The following is a 21,730-nucleotide window of genomic DNA, read 5'->3' on the forward strand; positions in this document are numbered from 1 at the left end:
TTGCCAGGCTGGCCTTGAACCGAGATCCTCCTGATCGTTGCTTCCGGTAGGTGGGATTATGGCAAGAGCTTCTGTACCCGCTTCTCCCTCCTTTTGACAGCTGCAGAAACAGGCCTGAGATGGTGAAATGATTGATTGCCCTCTGCTCCATTCTAGGGTCCATCCCACCCCAGACAAGGAGTTTATCCCAAAGTTGGGAGAAGCCTGGCCCAAGTTACCTCTGAACACCATCAAATTCAAAAGCACAGAATCCTTCTCCTGCTCCAGGACCTCCCCACACCCAGTCCCACACCCAGCCTCTGGATCCCAAGTGAGCAGGGCTCCCAGACTCCTCAGGTCCTCAGGGGAGACAACCTGACCTGGGCCCCAGTGGGACTGAACGGATATGTCTCCCACCTGCTCCAGCCCTGGATCCAGCGATCTCCTGTCCATTTGTTCCTTTTGCCTCTTAACTTTCTCTGCCTTCCTCCCTAATGCTGTTCATGAAAGAAACCTACTTTTTTTTTTTTAAGCCCAAACCTCTTACCATCCCTCCCATCTGCTTCTGATCCACAAGGTGTTCCTTGTGTTGGCAGAAGGCAGTTCCCCATTCTCTCCTTGGCTCCACTTCCTCATTTGAAGTTGAAAACCACAGGGACCCAGGGAACAGGCAGGGACCCCACTCTGGGCCTTAGAGGGAGGCCTTGGATGGTCAGCAGGGTGGAGTGGCCCTGCTCGGGGAACTGCCCTCTACATTCTGTTCACAAAGGCCTGGGTCTTGAGGGGACCCTCTGGTCAGAATGTGCTCCTGGCTGGTGAGCACAGACAAAGGGTGTGGGTCAGCCCCAGGGGACTTCCTTTGGCAGAAATGCACTTTCCTGCTTCTCTGTGCTACAGCTGCAGCTGTTCTAAGCCATGGCCTTTGACTGGCCGAGCTGGGAAGAGCTCCTCTCCCTTTGGCCAGACCTCCAACTCAGCCCTGAGGACTCCAACCAGCCCTGTTGCATCTTCAAGGTTTCAGCTCCTTATATGTCCCACATGGAAGGCAGCCTCCCCACTCAGCCAAGGACACCTCTGGGGACCTAGACAGCAAGCAGGGCAGCTCCTGAAAGAAGCAGAATTCTCATCCTTGGCCCTGAGGGAATGACACTCAACCATGGTGGCAGCCTCTCAGATCATTTGGGTCTTCAAGGGCTCTTTTGAATTTCTTTTCACCGTTTGCAGAGCACTACATGGGTCACAGATGCCACTCCAGGAACCAAGGAGCTATGGAGCGAAAGCAGTGTGCACAGGCTCTGTCTTCAGGGTCTCCTGTGACTGGGAGAGTGGGTGTTAAAGGACACAGGGTGGGGGGCTTTTCTGAGCCTTGAATTGGTGACTGGACTCAGAGCTAAGGAAAAAGGACTCTTGAGTACCCCACATTCTGAAACAAAGAAGACACAATTTTAGGCTAGACACATTTGTCTATAGGATTTACTAAGAGATGGCCAAAGCCAGACAAGGTGGTACATTCTTGTAATCCCAGCACTTGGGAGGCCCACGCAGGAAGATCTTGAGTTTGAGGCCAGTCTGGGCTACATAGCAAGACTGTCTTAGAGAAAGTGTCAGGGTTGGGGGCGGGTGACAGCTAAAGTAATTTTGCTATACCCCTCAGAAATTACCCAATACCCCTTTCATCAGTCTCTCAAAATAGCAGGCCAGGGATGGGAGAAGGAGAGGGAACAGGGTCTCTGGTGTCCTGAGATGCTGGCTCCTTTCACTTCCTCTCCCTGCAGCTGGATTTTCCTGTGCACAATCTGAATGAGGATCTGGGAGTGTGCAGAATGGAGGAGGGACAGAGGGATAGAGAGGGGAATTTTGGGGCATCCAGCAGTAGTTCCCTGGGGGTCAGGAGAATGCAGCAGAAGGCAATGTCCTGGAGCTGCTTGGCCAGAGCTGTAGAATGTAGTTTAGGGTGCAGTGGAGTGAGGGTGTCGGTATCAAGCTGGAAATGATCTCTCATATAGGAGAGAGTGGTGCAGGAAGTCCACGAGAAAGTTGGCAGCCTTATTTTGCCAGATGCTTTCCTAGCCAGAGAAGAAATGGCACAGCTGAGAAGGAACATCTCTCATCTCTGATCCCTGATCTGTGTGAAGGAAGTGAAAGGGGTTGGGGAGAGGGAGGAGAGTGTAAGGGCAGAGGTGCCCCTTGAACCTCCCCTGCGCCAATCCAGGCCTCCTAGAGGAGAGAAGGGATTAGCCTTAAATTGGATGGACCAGCCTAGGAGGGGCTAGATTTTTAATAAAGTGACAGGAAGCCAAGTGTCATCTTCTCTTATCCAGGGCCAAGTGACGTGGCTCAAGTGATGCAGCACCTGCCTGACAAGTGGAGACTTTAGGTTAAAACTCCAGTACCATGCTGGGTACCAGTGGCTCACGCCTGCAATCCTAGCTACTCAGGAGGCAGAGACCAGGAGGATCTCAGTTTGAAGCCAGCCCTGGCAAATAGTTTGTGAGGCCCTATCTCAAAAAAATCCTTCACAAAAAAGGAGCTGGTGGAGTGACTCAGTTATAAGCACCTGAGTTCAAGCCCCAGTAACACAAAAACAAAACAACAACAAAAACTAGTACCACACACACACACAAAATGTGTCTTAGCTCCAGAGGCTAAGGCAAGCAGAAAAAGCCTTTGACAAAATTCGACTTCCTTTCATGATAAAATCTCTGATGAAAATAAGAATAGAAGAAAATGTACCTCACATAATAAAGGCTGTCAATGACTAAACAGGGAGAACTGAAACCCTTTCCTCTAAAGTCAGGAATGAGACAAGGGGGTCCATGTTCCGCTCTTACTCAATGTAGTGCTAAAATGCCTAGCCAGAGCAATAAAGCAAGAGAAAGAAATAAAAGGGATTCGAACAGGGAAGGAAGAAGTCAAATCATCCCTATCTGCAGATGATATGATTCTATACTTAAAAGACTCTAAAGATTCCAGCAAAATTCTTCTAGACCTGATTAGATTTCTTCAGCAATGTAGCAGGATATAAAAATCAACATATGAAAACCAGTGACCTTATTAAGTCTCCAAGGAGCACTGGAATCAAATCATCATCTCTCTGATCTACAATGTGCTCAAGACCTTCATGGAGATGAACAGAAAGCTGAGCTCACGGCCTCCTACAAGCTGAATAAGCAGCAAGAGCAGCAGAAGGCTCCGGAATGTCAAGAACTAAGGCAAGGCTTGGAGGAGGCTGATTACAGGGGACCCAGGGAGCCAGGGAGCGCCCCCTCCCACGCTTATACCACAGGGGGCTGCCAGTGGGGGTCAGAGCTAGACAGCCAAAGCCCAAAGTCATCAGTACCTCCATCCCTTCTCCTGTCTAGGGTCCAGAGGAGCACAGACCTACCCCTGGCCTTGCCAGAGTGGCTCTGAAGACTCCCTGCTAGTCCCTGTGGGCAGCTTTCACTGGGGGAGATGAGAAGGCGAGATGGTGGTCTTGGCAACAAAACTCCCAGGCCCTTGTACAAGACTTGACCAGGGCAAGCTTGACCAGCAAGCTGCCATCAGGGATCTCACCACCACCACCACCACCACCACCCCACACACACGGCTGGGCTCCAGGCTGCAGGCAGGCTTCCACCCAAGCTCCCAGCCTGGGGCAAGGCCCCTCAGCACCTGGCTGCCCCTGCCTCTGGCTGGGTCCAGGTCCTTTCTTACCCCCATGGCCCATTTATTCTGCCCAGCTCACCCTCAGCAGACACTGTCATGGCACTGGGACATCTTCCTTCCCTCCTCTCCCTCATCCTGTACTTCCTTGTCCCCTTTTTATTTATTGGGCAGTGGGAGGGGTAAGGGGACAGGCAGGAAGAGATTCACAGTGTCCTGGAGTAAGGGGGTCACAGGAATCATGCTGGCTGGAGGAGCAGACTTAATAAAGAGAGAAACTCAAAACAACAACAAAAAAACAGTGGCTTTTCTATATATCAACAATGAACAGGCTGAGAAAGAAATCAGGAAAACAATTCCATTTAAGATAGCCTCAAAAAAATAAAACAAAATACCTAGGAATAAACTTAACCAAGGGGGTGAAAGACATCTACAATGAAAACTATAAAATCTTGAAGAAATTGAAGACACCAGAAGATGGAAAGGCCTCTCATGTTCGTGGCAAAATTAATATTGTAAAAATGACTATACCGCTGAGAGAAATCTATAGAGTGAATGCAATTTGCATCAAAATCTAATGCCATTCTTCATAGAAAAATCAATCTTAAAATTCATATGGAAAAATGAATAGCAAAAGCAATCTTGACCAAAAAGGTTGCTCTTTTTGGTCAATACGGGACTTCAAATTATACTACGGAGTCATACTATAAAAACAACATGGTACTGGTACAAAAAAACCGACATGATGACCAATGGAACAGAATCAAAGATTCAGAAATAGACCTACACAGTTAAGGCCATTTGATTTTTGACAAAGGATCCCAAAATACACGTTGGAGAAAAGGCAGCTTTTTCAACACATGGTGCTGGAAAACTGTTATCGACATGCAGGAGACTAAAACTAGACCTTATCTCTCACCCTGTACCAAAATCAACTAAAATGAATCAAAGATCTAAATGTAAAATCTGAAAACACTAGATGACAGCATAGACATAGGCAAGTATTTTCTTTTGTGGTACTGAGGCTTGAACTCAGGGCCCACACCTTGGGCCACTCCATCAGCCCTTTTTTGGGAAGGATTTTTTTGAGATAGGGTCTCACAAACTAATCGCCTGGGCTGGCTTCAAACTGAGGTCCTTCTGATCTTTGCCTCCTGAGTAGCTAGGATTACAAGCATGAGTCACCAGTGCCCAGTGTATTTTCTGAATAGGATTTCAATTGCCCAGGAAATAAAAGCAAGAATTGACAAATGAGATTGCATCAAATTAAAAATCTTCTGCACATTAAAGGAAATAATCACCCTAATCATAGAATGAGAGAAAGTCTTTACCAGCTATTCAACAGATAAAGGATTAATAGCCAGAACATATAAAGAGCTCAAAAATTTAAATGGCAAAAGAATAAATAAAGCCAGGCACTGGTGGCTCACGCCTATAATCCCAGCTACTCAGGAGGCAGAGATCAGAAGGATTGAGGTTAAAAGCCAGCCCAGGCAAATAGTTTGTGAGATCCTGTCTCGAAAAACCCTTCTCAAAAATAGGGCTGGTGTTAGAATAGCCATCACTAGCAACACCACTAACAACAGGTGTTGGCGAGGATGTGGGTAAAAAGGAACCCTCTTACACTGTTGGTGGGAATGTAAACTAGTACAACCACTCTGGAAAAAAATTTGGAGGCTACTTAAAAAGCTAAACATTGATCTACCATATGATCCAGCAATACCACTCTTGGGGATATACCCAAAAGACTGTGACACAGGTTACTCCAGAGGCACCTGCACACCCATGTTTATTGCGGCAATATTCACAATAGCCAAGTTATGGAAACAGCCAAGATGCCCCACTACTGACCAATGAATTAAGAAAATGTGGTACTTATACACAATGGAATTTTATGCAGCCATGAAGAAGAACGAAATGTTATCATTCACTGGTAAATAGATGGAATTGGAGAACATCATTCTGAGTGAGGTTAGCCTGGCCCAAAAGACCAAAAATCATATGTTCTCCCTCATATGCGGACATTAGATCAAGGGCAAACACAACAAGGGGATTGGACTTTGAGCACATGATAAAAGCGAGAGCACACAAGGGAGGGGTGAGGATAGGTAAGACACCTAAAAAATTAGTTAGCATTTGTTGCCCTCAACGCAGAGAAACTAAAGCAGATACCTTAAAAGCAACTGAGGCCAATAGGAAAAGGGGACCAGGAACTAGAGAAAAGTTTAGATCAAAAGGAATTAACCTAGAAGGTAACACACACGCACAGGAAATCAATGCGAGTCAATGCCCTGTATAGCTATCCTTATCTCAACCAGCAAAACCCCTTGCTCCTTCCATTATTGCTTATACTCTCTCTTCAACAAAATTAGAGATAAGGGCAAAATAGTTTCTGCCAGGTAGCGAGGGGGAAGGGGGGGAAGGGAGGGGGCGGGGTGGGGGGAGAAATGACCCAAACATTGTATGCACATATGAATAAAATAAAAATTAAAAAAAAATAGGGCTGGTGGAATGGCTCAAGGTGAAGGCCCTGAGTTCAAGCCCCAGTACCACAAAAAAAGAAAAAGGAATAAATAATCCAATTAATATATAGCAAATGAGTTGAACAGTTTCTCAGAAGTACAAATGGCAAATAAATACATGAAGAAATGTTCAACACCCTTACCATAAGGGAAATACAAATCAAAACTGCTAAGTCTCCCTCTCACCCCAGTTGGACTGGCCATCGTTAAGAAAACAAACAACAAAAAATGCTGGTGAGGATGTGGGGAAAAAGGAACTCTCATACACTGCTGGTGGGAAGGCAAACTGGTGCAACCACTATGGGAATCAGTATGGAAGGCCTTCAAAAAAACTAAAAATAGACCTGACCCTTTCACCAGGATAGCACTGACAGCAAAAGAGGAAGTTCCTGCCCCTCCCAAAGCCGAAGCCAAAGCAAAGGCTCTGAAGGCCAAGAAAGCAGTGTTGAAAGGTGTCCACAGCCACAAAAAGAAGGTAGCATGTCATCCACCATCAGGCAGCCCAAGACACTTGGCTCTGGAAGCAGCCCAGATACCGGAGCAAGAGTGCCCCCAGGAGAACCAATCTTGACCACTACGCTGTCAGGTTTCCCTGACCACACTGAGTCAGCCATGAAAAAGCTAGAAGGTAACAACACACTTGTGTTCTTTTTTTTGTTTGTTTCTTTTATTATTCATATGTGCATACAAGGCTTGGGTCAATTCTCCCCCCTGCCCCCACCCCCTCCCTTACCACCCACTAGGCTCCCTCCCTCTCCCCCCCACCCCCTCAATACCCAGCCGAAACTATTTTGCCCTTATCTCTAATTTTGTTGAAGAGAGAATATAAGCAATAATAGGAAGGAACAAGGGTTTTTGCTGGTTGAGATAAGGATAGCTATACAGGGCATTGACTCGCATTGATTTCCTGTGCGTGTGTGTTACCTTCTAGGTTAATTCTTCTTGATCTAACCTTTTCTCTAGTTCCTGGTCCCCTTTTCCTATTGGCCTCAGTTGCTTTTAAGGTATCTGCTTTAGTTTCTCTGCGTTAAGGGCAACAAATGCTAACTAATTTTTTAGGTGTCTTACCTATCCTCACTCCTCCCTTGTGTGCTCTCGCTTTTATCATGTGCTCAAAGTCCAATCCCCTTGTTGTGTTTGCCCTTGATCTAATGTCTACATATGAGGGAGAACATACAATTTTTGGTCTTTTGGGCCAGGCTAACCTCACTCAGAATGATGTTCTCCAATTCCATCCATTTACCAGCAAATGATAACATTTCATTCTTCTTCATGGCTGCATAAAACACACTTGTGTTCATTGTGGATGTTGAGGCCAACAAGCAACAGATTAAACAGGCTGTGAGGAAGCTCTATGGCATTGATGTGGCTAAGGTCAATTCTCTGATCAGGCCTGATGGAAAGAAGAAGGCATAAAGTCAACTGCCTCCTGATTAGGATGCTATGGATGCTGTCCATAGCAACCATACTATGGGGGGAGGAGGGGGGATTGGCAGGAGGGGAGGGGAAAAGGAGATGGTACTGGAGGTGAAGAGGATTGAAGTATGCTGTATATATACAAGGATAGCATGATGAGGCCCACCAAATACTATTTGAAAAAGGGAGGGAGGAGAAAAGGGATTTAAGGAATATAATACAGGAGGTGAACTTGTTCAAAGTACCCTGTCCACATCCTAGAATTGTCACAATGAACCCCCCTATACTACTAATGCATGCTAATATAAAATGCTTAAAAACAAAGTTAAAAAGGAGAAAGTAAGCAAGTTACCCATGTAAAAAATACATTAATAAGAAAATGTTGGGCTTGGGATGTGACTCAAGTGGTAGAGTTCTTGCCTAGCAAACTCAAGACTCTGAGTTCAAAATCCCAGTATCACCAAAAAAAACAAAACAAAAAAAGTCAGCTGGTCATGGTGGCTCATTCCTGTAATCCCAGCTACTTGGGAAGTGGAGATCCTGAAGATGGTGGTTTGAGGCCAGCATGAGTAGTAAAAAAAAAAAAAAAAAAAATGAGTGTGAGACCCCCATCTCTATAGGAAAAGCTGAGCATGATGATGTGTACCTGTCATCCCAGCAACAGTGGGAAGAGTAAAACAGAAGGGTCATGATCCAGGATGGTATGGACAAAAAGTGAGACTATCTCAAAATAATCAGAGTGGAAAGGGCTGTGGTTTAGAAAACAGTAGAGCACCTTCTAGCAAGCATGAAGCTCTGAGTTCACCCCAGTACCATACGCAAGCTCACATGCACAAAATGTTTTGTTAGGCAGGCGGTTCATGCCTATTATCCCAGCACTTGGGAGGTTGAGTCAAGAAGAATCCAGAATCCAATGCCAGGCTGGACTACAGAGTGAGAACCTGTCTAAAAATGAGGAAGAAAGAAGTGCAAGGAGGGACGAAGGAGGAGGGGAGGAGAGGGGAAGGGAGAGGAGAGGAAAGAAAAAAAAGAGAAACAGAAAGAAAAAACAGAAACAATGAAAGAAAGAAAGAGAGAGAAAGAAAGAAGGAAGGAAAGAAGGAGGGAGGGAGGGAGGAAGGAAGGAAGGAAGGAGAAAGACAGAAAGAAATAAAGACAGAAAGAAAATGTTTTGCTGCCAAAATGTTGTTTTGGCATGTTAGAAACGGCCTTGACGTTCTTCTGCTCTGCAGGTGACCCCTCAGTTCCCTCCCTTTGGCTCTGAGTTGGCCTGGTCTATTTTGAACAACAGATGTAGCAGAAGCCCCCTCCCCACAATGGTCCCGATCCTAGTTTTCAAAAGCACTGATTCTTCCACATGAGTCTCTTGGAACCCTGAGCTGCCATGAAGTTGACTATCCTGAGGTCACCATATTGGAAGGAGGCTCAAGATGACCACATGGAGATGGGGAGAGAAAAACTCTTAGCCATCCCCAAGCTCTTCAGCTCCAGTCATTACAGTCATCTCAGTGGAGGACCCAGAATTTATGGAGCAAAGACAAACTGTTCCCACTGTGTCCTGTTGACTTCCAAACCCAGACAACCACTGTGATGCTTCATCTTGACTGGATTGAGAACCACCTGAAACATCTCAGAGTCCTACTAGGAGGGCGTTTCCAGAGGTAATTAGATCATGAGAGCTCTGACCTAGTGAGAGGTTTAATCCATTGATGGATTCAAATTTTGAATAGATCATTGAGAGGTGGCAGAACTGCAGAAGATGGGGCCTGGCTGGAGGAAGTAGGTTACTGGGGTCTTTGCCCTGGCCCCTCCCTGTCCCTGCCCTGTTTCCTGTCTGCCATGAGGTGAACAGCCTCCCACTCTACATGCTTTCCTGCCATGGTGTTCTCCCTCACCGTGGGTGGAGAAGCAACAGACCGGGCAACTATGGACTAAACCCTCTGAAACCACGAAGTCAATATAAATCTTTCCTCCTATAAGAAGTTGTTTTGGTCAGATATTTGGTTAGAGAAATGATAAAACTTCCTAACATAATGAGATATATGCTAACAAAAAGTTGTTTTGAGGTGGTTTGTTAAGCAACAATGGATAACCAGAACAGAAAAGATGGGAAAATAAAGAGTGTACTGTAGTAAAGGGAAGGTACTCTAGACTGGTATGTCACAGAAGGCCTCTCTGTGCAGGTGACATTTATGACGTTATGATCATGTGAAAATCAAGGATGAGAGCACTCCAAACAGAAGATACTGCTGGTGGAAAGGCCTAGAGGGGATCCCAGTGTGGCTACAGCATGATAGGCAAGGGAGGACGGGACATGGGGTGTGGTGTCAGAGGTAGGCAGGAACCAGACCTAAAGGGCTTTGCAAGACAGGGTAAGGAGTTTGATGTGTCAGAAAAACACTAGAAAGTCTCATGCTGGAGAATAAAGTGACACTAGATATTTTTGAAAAATTACTCTGCCTACCATAATGGAGGTGATGAAACAGGAAAGACTTTTCTGTTTCATTCTCTCTCTCTCTCTCTCTCTCTCTCTCTCTCTCTCTCTGGGGGCACAAATATCATGTAAAAGGCTGTACCAAATCCAGGCAATGATGGAGAGTTGGCATGTGCGCTGAGAACCTGGTCATTCATCATTCATTCACCCATAGTATTATTCGAGTCTACTAGAACCAGGCATTGTGTACTAGACCCGTGTGTGATGAGGCAAAATATATTTGCGTGCAAGAGTCTTCCCAGTTTCATCACCTGCTAAAGAAAATTCCATTCTGCAAGAAATAAGAGTAGGACAGAAGTCACAGCTGTACCTACCTAAAAAGCAGGAGACAGAAGTCAAGTGGGGAGAGGGAAATAAAACAAAGGCCTTGGGGCTGTAACTAGAGAAGGCATGTGGGGCTTTTCTGTGCAGCGTCTGACAGAAGAAATTTGGGGAGTAAGTGACTTAGAGAGTGCTTTTAAGAAGCATTGTTAGGCTTCCCCAATACCAAAGGCCCTACCTAATGTTCTTTGAGGCTTGCTCTTTTTTGTTTATTATCATATCAATGTTGTCCTGGGGTACATTGTGACATTTACAGAAGTGTTTAGAATACATCTTAGTTAAAGTCACACCTCCATCAGTCTCCTTTATCTCCCCCCATTCTTAGACTACTTTCAACAGGTCTCATTTCTCCATTTTCACACATGACTACACAATATTTCTACCATATTCACCCTCCTACACCCTTTCCTTATGTCCTTCCCTCACCCAACTATTGGTACTAACCCCCAGACAGGACCTGTTTACCTTCCTGTCCTCTGTTTTGTTTTTTTTTAAAAAAGACATTTTTGTTTGTTTAAAATATCTATACAGAGACTTTCATTATGACATTTCCAAGTATGTATGTCTTGTGTCCCTAGTTGGGTCATATTCTCCATTTTTCTCCTTCCTACCTTAGTCCCCTTCTTATGGTGATTTCAACAGGTTTAAAAATTCTATTTTCATTATTATACAAGAAGTACAGCAACCACATTTACCTTTCTTTCTTCTTGTACCCTTCCTCTCCGAGTAGTACCCCCCGTTTAGCACGGCCTGTTTTTCATTCTTGTCCTTTGTTATTTAGGTGTCTGTTCATTGATCAGTGGGATTTTTGCCTTGGTATTAAACCTGCACATGCCTGTGCTTAAGTCACTGTAACCCTGCCCACTGCACTTCCTCGCCCTTTTCCCCCATCCTGTGCTGTTTAGCAGTTTTCACATCCCATACAGATGTGATGTATTTCATTATTACTTGCTATTTTCTTTCCTTCTTTTCCTTCTCCCTTGGGCTCCTCTACTAGTCCCACTGTTGGATGCATGCTATGTATATATTTCTATGTATGTATAACATTGCTTGTATTTGTTTTGGGCCTATATTCCATGGGAGGAAAACATCCAGCTTTTGGCCTTCTGAACCTGGCTCACTTTGCTTAAGATGATGTTCTCTAATTCCATCCATGTACCTGCAAATGACAAAATTTCATTCTTCTTTATGGCTGAATAAAATTCCATTGTGTAGATGTAGTGGGGGCATCTTGGCTGTTTCTATAACTTGGCTATTGTGAATAGTGCTGCAATAAACATGTGTGTGTAGGTGCCTTTGCTGTAACCTGACTCACATTACTTTAGGTACATCCCTAGGAGTGGCATTACTGGATCATATGGCAGTTCTATTTTGAGTTTTTTGAGGAGCCTCCATACTGTTTTCCATAGTGGTTGTACTAATTTACATTCCCACCAACAGCGTATGAGGTGAGAATTCTCCATATCCTCACCAACATTTATTGTTTGTGTTCTTGATGATGCCATTCTAACAGGAGTGAGGTGGAATCTTAATGTGGTTTTGATTTGCATTTCCTCTATGGCCAGGAATGGTGAGCATTTTTTCATGTGTTTTTGGCCATTTGGACAAAAAGCTCTGTTTGAAAAAGCTCTGTTCAGTTCATTTGCCCATTTCTTCATTGAGTCATTGAAGTTTAGATTATTGAGTTCCCTGTATATTCTGGATATTAATTCCTTGTCAGATGTATAGCTGGTGAAGATTTTCTCCCATTTTGTGGGCTGGAAAGGTGTCTATTTAATGCGACCCTAGGCAGAGACTGAGAACATGGAGCACCTAAATTAGTAGGATTACACAGACACAAATGAGACATGATCTCTGCCCTTAGAAAGTTTGGGGCAGAGATGTGGCTCAAATGGTAGAGCGCCTGCCTAGTAAGCATGAGAGCCTGACAAAAATGACAAAAATTTCAAACTCCAGTACTGCAAAAAATAATAATAAAAAAAAAAAGAGAGAGAGAGAGAGAAAGAAGGAAAGTTTGTTAAAAGGGCTGGGGATACAGCTCAGTGGCACAGTACTTGTTTAGCATGTGCAAAGTCCTGGGTTTGATTCCCAGCACTGCAAAAAGGAAAAAAAGAAAAGTTAGTCAAGGACTCTGATTATAGAAGGTAAGAAAAGTTGATGGCATTTGGGCTGAGCCTTGAAGAACAGGCAATTCACTTTGAACATGACCAGGAAGCCCAGTTCTAGGTGGAGGCAAGCGTGGACACAGACCCCGAGGTGGGGAACCCATAATTCCACAGTGCTCTCGAGTAACCATTCAGGTGATGCTAAGGAGCTGGACCTTGCTAGGTAGTGGGACTCACTGAGTTCTGTTAAGCATGAATTGAGGACCGAATGAAGACTGAATGAAAATTTACAAATTTTCACCTCCTCACGTTATAAATGAAGCAACAGAGGCCCCTGTTGCCCAAAGCCATGGAAGCTAAGTGAGCCAGAATTTTCAACTGTACTCTTAAGGACTGAGATGGAATGGAAGGTTCCCTGCCCCTCACCACATCACCTCCTCCACAGCATGGAAAGCGGAGCCAGGAGGGGAGGAGAGGAAGAGCGCGGGAGAACTGTGTGTTTCCCAGCCTGAGAAGTAGGCCAGACCATCTGTGAGGGGGTCTGGGTGGGTAAGCAGAAAAGTCCCCTCCACAAACTCTGCTGGGAAATCAAGGCTCCAGACAGGGCGGTGACAGGACGGAGCCTTGGTATGGAAAGATGGCTGGCTGTCAGCACCAGCGCCCAGCAGCTGTTTTCCTACAGATGCCTGACCCTTCCCTTTCCTGAGGGAAGCCCGAGCAGCCCCCTCCCATGACATTGGCTGTGACTGAGGCAGATGAGGCCCCACCTCAGAGGCTCCTGGCCAAAAAGATGGTTTATTTCTAGCCCTACAAGTAATTTTGTTACCATGGAAAATACCAGGCGACTGGGCAGGCAGGGAGGAGGTTGAGACTCCCTCACAGAGTTGGACCATGGGGTATCACCCGGGTGGTGAGGACAGGGTGCTGGCCCCCCTGTGCTACTCTGGAGAATGGGCACCTCTATAATGTCACTCCAAACTGTCCTCAGTCAGACTCAGTGCAGGAAGTCCACAGCCAACCCCCACACTCTGCTTCCCTTCTCCTCTCTTTCCATTAGGCCTTATTCCCCCTCCATCCCCCCACACTCTAGCCTGGGCCACCCAAGAGTCACCAGCAGGCACCACAGTAACAGGAGCCTCTGTGCTCATGCTGCTCAGCTCACAGTGGCTGTGCTGGTGTTTACAGACATGGGACGCCTGGTGGCCCAGCAGAGGTTGGAGGTTTAGCATGGAGTGGTGGGGCCCTCTCTGGGTTAGTCCCTGTCCCTGTCAGAGCTCTCAGCACCATGAGGCTGCTCCTGAACCCTGTGGAGTGTTCTCACTTACCAGACAAGTCCTGAGAGTGAGAAATCTGCCCAAGAAATTCCCACCCCAGCATCCTGGAGGGGCAGGGCTGACAGCTGGCCACGGCTGGCTGACACACAAGCACAGAAGCTGAGGTTTGAGGGAGGGAGGCCCTGCAGGCTGAGGTTCACATGTGGCTCCCCGTGCATTAGAGCCAGGCTTGTGGGGTTACAGAGGTTATGATGCAGGAAGGGGAGAACCCAGCCAGAACTGGGGTACATCCTGGAGATGTCTGTCCTGGAGGACAGACAGAAAATACAACTTCTCACCAGACAGTGAGCTGATAAGAGAAGAGGTCTCCTCTCATGTCCAATCCAGCAGGCTCTGGGTGCCTTCAGACGTCTTCAGAGATGAACTCTGGCCAGCTGAGATTAGCTCCAGGAGTGACACACGGCTATTTCACCCGGCTTCACCTTTCCCCTGAGAATAAAATATCCCCATATTCCTAGGAAAGACTAATTGTTACATAGCTGAGACAACTAGTAACTCTTAGGACCAGTTATAAACCTGGTTTACATAGCCATTTGGTTCAATAACCAGTTCCTAAAAGCCATACTCAATCAGTAAATAGCCCCACACTTCTGAAATTAACCAATGACAATAGCCTTACTTCAGTGATGGTGCTTCTAAGGCCACAGATCAGTTAACAAAAGTTGACTGAAGCCAGGCACTGGTGGCTCACGCCTGTAATCCTAGCTCCTAGGGATGTTGATATTGGGAGGATTCTCTGCTTAAGGCCAGCTAGGGATGAGGGTGGGGGAGGGAGTTCTTAAGACCCTATCTCAACAGAAAAAATCTGGGCACGGTGGCATGTGCCTGTCATCTCAGCTACTGTGGGAAATGTAAAACAGGAGGATCAAGGTCCAGACCAACCTGGGCAAAAGGACCCTATGTCAAAAATAACCAGAGTAAAAAGGGAAGGAGGAGTACGAAGTCCTGAGTTCAAACCCCAGTACCACCAAAAAAAAAAGGTTGACCCATCCCTGAACTATGCTTCCCCCAAACCTATGAAGTAGTTTCCCCTTAGCTATTTTCACGTTCCCAGGTAGTCACCCCACTGGCAAATATTGAGTGGAAATTTTCAGGAATAATCAACTCTAAGTGATGTGATCAAATCTCACCCCATGCTGCTCTTTCCCACCTGAGACAGGAGTCATCTGTTCTTCAGCAAATCCCCTCTGTGTTCTGCCCGCCTGTTAGTCACTGAGTAACTGTCTTGGTTATCACATTGACTGCGATGTTAGGCAATGCTCGAAGATAAGTTTGGTACTACCAGATTTGCTACCATTTCAGGTATCCACTGGGGTCCTGGAACAAGGGTAAGGGTAAGGTCCTGGGCCCCTAGGGATAAAGCGGAGCTACTGTATGGATTCATTTTCTGCTCTACCCAGAGATGCGGTGCTTTGCAGCTCTCTCTTGCTTAAGCAAGCAGTAAATGCTGCCTCTTGTTTCATAAAATTAGTTGTAATATCTTATTTTAATATATCCTTCCAAAATCTTTCTTACAATTTACTGCACATTCTTCCAAAAATCCAGAGAACAAGCAATACATTTTTTTTCTCAGCTTTGGTATATGATTGGCCTAGGCTGAGCCAAAAGTTCTCCCCCTTAGTCTCCAGCCCTCTCCCAGATCCCAGCTCTATCATGAGAGTGACTGATGAATACTCACCTGTCTCCCTCCCCATGTGGAGCATGGGGTTAAAAGACTCCCCCACCATCACAACCAAGGGTGAAAGGAGAGGTAAAAGATACATTCTGCCCATATAATTCATTTATAATGCCAAAATGAGATCCTAATATACTTTTTATTTTGCAACTTGCTTTTTTCTTTTTCTTTTTTTCCTTTTGTAATACTGGGGCTTGAACTCAGGCCACTCCACCAGCCCCTTTTTTGTGATTGGGTTTTTCAAGATAGGATCTCTCAAACTGTTTTGTACAGGCTGGCTCTGAACCACAATCCTCCTGATCTCTGCCTCCTGAGTTGCAACTTGTTTTTTAAACTTAACATAGTATAGTTAGTTTCCTCCTGTGACATTAGATTTTTTTGGGGGGGGGCAGACAGTACTAGGATTTGAACTCAAGGCCTCAACCTTCCTAGGCAGGCACCTTACCGCTTGAGCCACTCTGCCAGCCCCTAGCTATTCTTCTACAACGTGACTTAATTGCTGAAGTGTCTCGCCTCACCTGGCTATCCCACAGTTTGATGAGCTGATCTATTAGTAGCTTCTCCTTTCTGTTGAGGTAATTAACAACGCTGGGATGAGCACTCTTGTGGACATGTAATTGTGTTCAGACATCTCTCCCTTCACGAAAATAGCAATGGCGGGGGGCTGGTGGAATGGCTCACGTAGTAGAGCTCCTGCCTAGCAAGTGTAAGTCACAGAGTTCAAACCCCAGTACCCCCGCCCCCTAAAAAAAGGAAAAATAGCAATGGCAGCAAAAAATCAAAGCTACCCCTCCGCTGAAATTCTTCCTCCAATTGCTTACTGCCATAAAAAGTATCCCTTACTCATAATTCATGTCCAACTCACATCACGGGCGCGGGGGGGGGGGGGGGCACCATTGTTTCCAAGAAATCAAGGTTCATGGAGGCTCTCTGATTCCATGATCATTAGGGCAAGACAAAAGGTCAAGGTGAATTACACACTGGCTTTTGAAGCTCCTTGTCCAGGAGCACATCAAAGAAGTCCTCTGACTCAGCCTAACTTCCAAAGGGGTGAGAAGTGCACCCCTACCATATGCCAGGAGGACAGCTGGCTGTGGAACTTCTCGTATGGGCTTTGCTCTGAGTTTCTGGTAGATAACCCATTATCAAGTTGAAAAGTAAATTCATAAGCTTGTTTAGAGTTTGTTAAGCAAGAGTTTGAGTTTATCATGAATGGGTGTTAACTTTTATCATATGACTTTATGACATCTGTTTGATCAGCAGATATTATCTTCTTCCCTTCATTTGCCAAGGCATTTATCTTGTCTCTGTCCAGAACATTCTCCTCCAAGGCCCTCTCCAATCACATTTCCTGCTTAATTCCTTCTTATTCTTCAGAACTCACCCATCCATCCAGCAAATATCTCTTGAGCAATACCACGTGCTGTTCTTGGCTCTTGTGCTACAGCAGAGAGCAAAGCAGACAAAAGCCCTTACCTATGTGGATCTTTACTGGGGCAGGAAAGAAAATAAACACACAAAAGCAAATACGTAAATTATAGAGCACAAAGGTGTTAAGTCCAGTGGAAAAGAAGCAGGACTGGATGAGAGAGAATGGGAGTGTGGGGGTGGGACTCACAAGAAAGTCGCTTCTGGACAATGACTGAAAACAGGGGCAGGGGTGACAGCAGATCTCTGGAGGCAGACTCTACCAGGCAGAGGCAGCTGCAGGGCAAAGCCCCTGGGGTGAGAGCTGCCTCATATGTTCTGGAACAGTGAGAAGCTTGTTGGTAGGAGATGAGAAGGAATTGTGGAGTGGGGAGTGACCAAGGGTCTTGGAGGTCATAGTAGAGGCTTTGAGTTCATCTTGGAGTAAGATGGGAGACCTTGCAGGGTTTTGAGCAGAGGGACAGAATCTGACGGCTTTCGAGGATGCTCCCAGTTGCTGTGTTAATTGGTAAGGGTAGAAGGAGAGACATAACTAGCATCTCCTACAGTAAGAGAAGTATGTTGGACCTGACCTAAACATTATGCAATGCATACATGTATCGTGACATTACATAGAACCTCCTTTGTATGTGCAAATTTTATGTTTTCATGTGTCAGTTAAAAATAAATTACTAAATCAGGCATAGTGGTGTGTGCCTGTAATCCCAGCTACTTTTGAAGCAGGAGTATTGTGAATTTAAGGACACCCTGGACTACATAGCAAGACTCTGTCTCAAAAAATCTATATATTACTTTTAGTTAGAGACCTGACTCAAGTGATAGCAAGTGTGAGGCCCTGAGTTGAAACTCCAGTACCACGGTTGGGGGGGTGGAAGGCTGGGGGGAGGTGGGGGGGCAGAACCTGGTACTGGTACACACCAGATATGGGACTGCACACCTATGATCCCAACACTCAGGAGGCTGAGGCAGGGGGATCAAGAGTTTGAGGCCAACATGGGTTACAAAGCCAGATTCTGCCCCTCCCCTACCAAAAAATGAATTTTAAAATCTCCTGCAGTAAATGAAGCACCAGATAAACATGTTCTCACAAGAGCCATAGAAGTGGAGGGGCAAGAATTGTTCGATGTCTGGGTAAATTTTGAAGGAAAAACCACTATGCTACTTTAATGGATTAAATGAGAGAGATGAAAAAAGAAGTCAGAATGGTCCCAAAACTTTTGGCCTGAGCAACAGGATGAGTGGGTGACCTTGTGGATGGGCCACAAGGATGACATTGGGAGAAGCTTCAGGTGAAGAAAGTTTTAGGGCAGAACCAAGAAATCAGGTTTTTTTTCCTTTTTTAACTTTTTTTCTTTACAATCAATTTTTATCAACACATAGTTCACATAAAATTTGCCCCTCTCTTTTTTTTTTTTTTTTTTGCGGTACTGGGGTTTGAACTTAAGGCCTACACTTAGCCACTCCACCAGCCCTTGTGTGTGTGTGTGTGTGTGTGTGTGTGTCTGTGTTGGGTTTTTTGAGATAAGGTCTCATGAACTATTTGCCTAGTTTGGCTTCGAACTATGATTTTCCTGATCTCTACCTCACGAGTTGCCAGGATTACAGGGTAAGCCACTGGCACCCAGCTTCCTTGTGGTTTTAATTTGCATTCCCCTATTGACTAATGACGATGGGCACCTTCTCGTGTGCTGATTGGTATGTGCATGTCTTATTTGGAGAAATGTTTATTTAAATCCTTTGTCCCGAGCCAGTTGTGGTGGCATGTGCCTTAGGAGGCTGAGGCAAGAGGATCATAAGTTCAAGACCATCCTGGGCTACACAGTAAGCAAAAAAAAAATCCATCTTCATCATTTGTCCATTTTTAAACTGGATTCTAATCCATTTTGCTCTAGTTATTTTGGAAATTGGGTCTCTTGAACTATTTGCCCAGGCTGGCCTCAAACCACAATCTTCCTGATTTTAGCTTCCCAAGGAGCTAGGATTACAGGTGTGAGCTACTGGTGCCTAGCAATTATTTGTCTTTTTATTGTTAAATGAAAGAATTCTTTATATATTTTGAATACTAAACCCTTATCAGATATATAATTTACAAATATTTTCTCTCATTCTGTGTTTTAAGAGTTTAGATCTAGATTTGTTGAATTTGAGATGTGCTATTAAACTATTAAATAGTCCAATCTGTCAGACAGATAAGAGAAAATTATTAGCATAATATTTTAAATCATGAGACAAGGTGCAATCTCTCATCAAGAGAATAAGGAAGTCAGGTGTGGGTGGCTCATGCCTGTAATCCTAGCTACTCAAAAGGCAGAGATCAGGAGGATCGTGGTTCAAAGACATCCAGGGTAAATAGTTCCCAAGACCCTATGTTGAGGACTGGAGGGGTGGCTCAGGGGATAGAGCACCTGCTTTGCAAACACAAAGTCCTGAGTTCAAACCCCAGTCCTACCAAAAAACAAACAAAAAAAAAAACCAAGACCCTATCTTGGTTTTTTTTGAAAAAACCCATTACAAAAAAGGGCTGGTGGAGTGGCTCAAGGTGAAGGCCCTGAGTTCAAGCCCCAGTACCACAAAGCAATAACAAAAAAAAGAAAAAAGAAAAAAGACAGAGAGAGAGAATAAGGATAGAGAGAAGGAAGAAAATGTCAAGTACTGAGTGCTGGGATACCCTCACATTCAGAAGTCAGTCAGGAGCTGGGCACTGGGAGAGGGAGGGGGCGGAGTGGGTGGTAAGGGAGGGGGTGGGGGCAGGGGGGAGAAATGAACCAAGCCTTGTATGCACATATGAATAATAAAAGAAAAAAAAAAAGGAGCTGGGCACTGTGGTGCACACCGGAAAACATCCCAGCTTCTTGGGAGGCAGAGATCAGGAGGATTACAGCTGGAGACTGGTCCCAGCAAGAGACATTATCTGAAAGACAAACTAAAAGCAAGAGGACTAGAGTGTGATTCAGTGCTAGAAGTGTGTGCCTAGCAGGTGAGAGACCCTGAGCCCAATCCCCAGTAACACACACACACACACACACACACACACACACACACACACACACACACACACAGTCAACCAAAAGGGAAGCACCACCGCAAGAGACAGAAAGGGGGCCAAGGCGATTGGTGGAAACCAAAAGCGTGGGCCTGGGGAGCTAGAGAGAAAGCGTAAGGAGAGAAGGCCGTGACCACCTGGTTCAGATGCTTCCGACAGGTCAAGCACAATGAGAAACCAATCCAGCCTTGGGTTGTTTCAGAGGAACAAGAGCAGCTTCAGAGGAATGCTGGGGAAAAGCCCCATTGGAGAAAGTTCAAGAAAAAGTGGAAGAAAAACAGCCAGCAAGCTTGACATCTTTTTCAAGTTTTTCTTCAAATCTAGAGCAGCAGGTAGAAGGGAAAAGTGACATTAAGGGTATCTTTTGTTTTCTTGTTTTGCTTTTTCTTTCTCTTTCTTTTTTTGGCAGTACTGGGGCTTGAACTTCGGCTCTTTTGCTTGCCATATAAACTGTCTACCACTTGAGCCACACCTCCAGTTCTTTTTGCTTCAGGTTATTTTTCAGATAGTCTTGTGTTGTTGCCCGGTCTGCAATCCTCCTACTTATTCCTGCAGCATAGCTGAGATGACAGGTATGCACCACAATGCCCAGCTTACTTGTTGAGATGGGGGTCTTGCTAACTTTATGCCTGGCTGACCTGGAACCTCAATCCTCCTGATATCCACCTTCTGAGTAGCTGGGATTACAGGCAGGAACTCCTGTACCTGGCTTTTTTTTTTTAAAGAGACATGGTGTCACTATACTGCCCAGGCTGACTGGAACTCCTATCCTCAATCAATCCTCCTGCCTCAGCATCCCAAATAGATGGGACTACAGATACTCACCACCTTACCTGGTACTTGTTTTGCTTTAAGGTGGGAGAAATGGGGGGTGTAGCTCAGTACTACACAAATGAGTGTGTGCGTAGTATGAAGGAGGCCCTGGGTTCCATCCCCAGTACCACAAAAGGGGGGAGGGGATGTGGGAGAAACGATATGTTTTTATATAAAATGGAAATGAACCTGTGAGGACCAAAAATTAATAATGCAGTAAAGGGGAATTGCTGGAGAGGTGACTTGAGTAGGTGATGGGACAGGATTCACCCCAAGGGGAGGCTGGCTTCCATGAGGCGGGGAGCTGGTCATCTACAGAAAGACTGGGAGCAGTGTGCATACAGACCTGGCGGCTGGGGACAGGACTCTGCACCCATACTTTCAAGCGAAGGAGAAAGCGCCAGCTCTTTTGAGAGGGAGGATGGGGGAGAAGGTGGAGTCAGGAGAGGGGGGCTGAGTGAAAGGGCATCAGGGGACAAGGAACACCTTCTGACCTGCAGGCTAGGTCACAGACCCCTGTGTCCGCTGTGTTATTTAGCTCTTTAATCTCCTCTTTAATCTCCGACGTGCGCAGAGCTGTCTAGGTCCGCTCTGCATCTCCACCCCGAGCCCTTGGGCAGAGTGGGCGGACATTTACTCATTAAATTGTTAAATAAGTGAGTGAAATGATGACTGAAAAGTCCTAAAAGTGTCATGGGTGCTCTTCAATCAGCCTAGATTCCTGAAGCAGCCCCTCTCGCATCCCAGGGTGACAATGACGTCCTCCTCCCTCCGCACCCCTTCTCGCTGTTACCGCGCACCCTCCCCACCCCCACCCTAGTCCCAGCACCGCAGCGCAGTCCCTGCGACTTTAAGGGCGGGCGGAAGCCGAGCCGGGCGGTGATTGGTGGTTTATTCTAACGGCGGAGGATGAGCTCATCCTCAGCCAATGGCCGGGCGACCCCGGGACCAGAAG

The sequence above is a fragment of the Castor canadensis genome, chromosome 3 (assembly GCF_047511655.1).
Source record: "Castor canadensis chromosome 3, mCasCan1.hap1v2, whole genome shotgun sequence".
In the NCBI taxonomy this organism is placed as follows: Eukaryota; Metazoa; Chordata; class Mammalia; order Rodentia; family Castoridae; genus Castor; species Castor canadensis.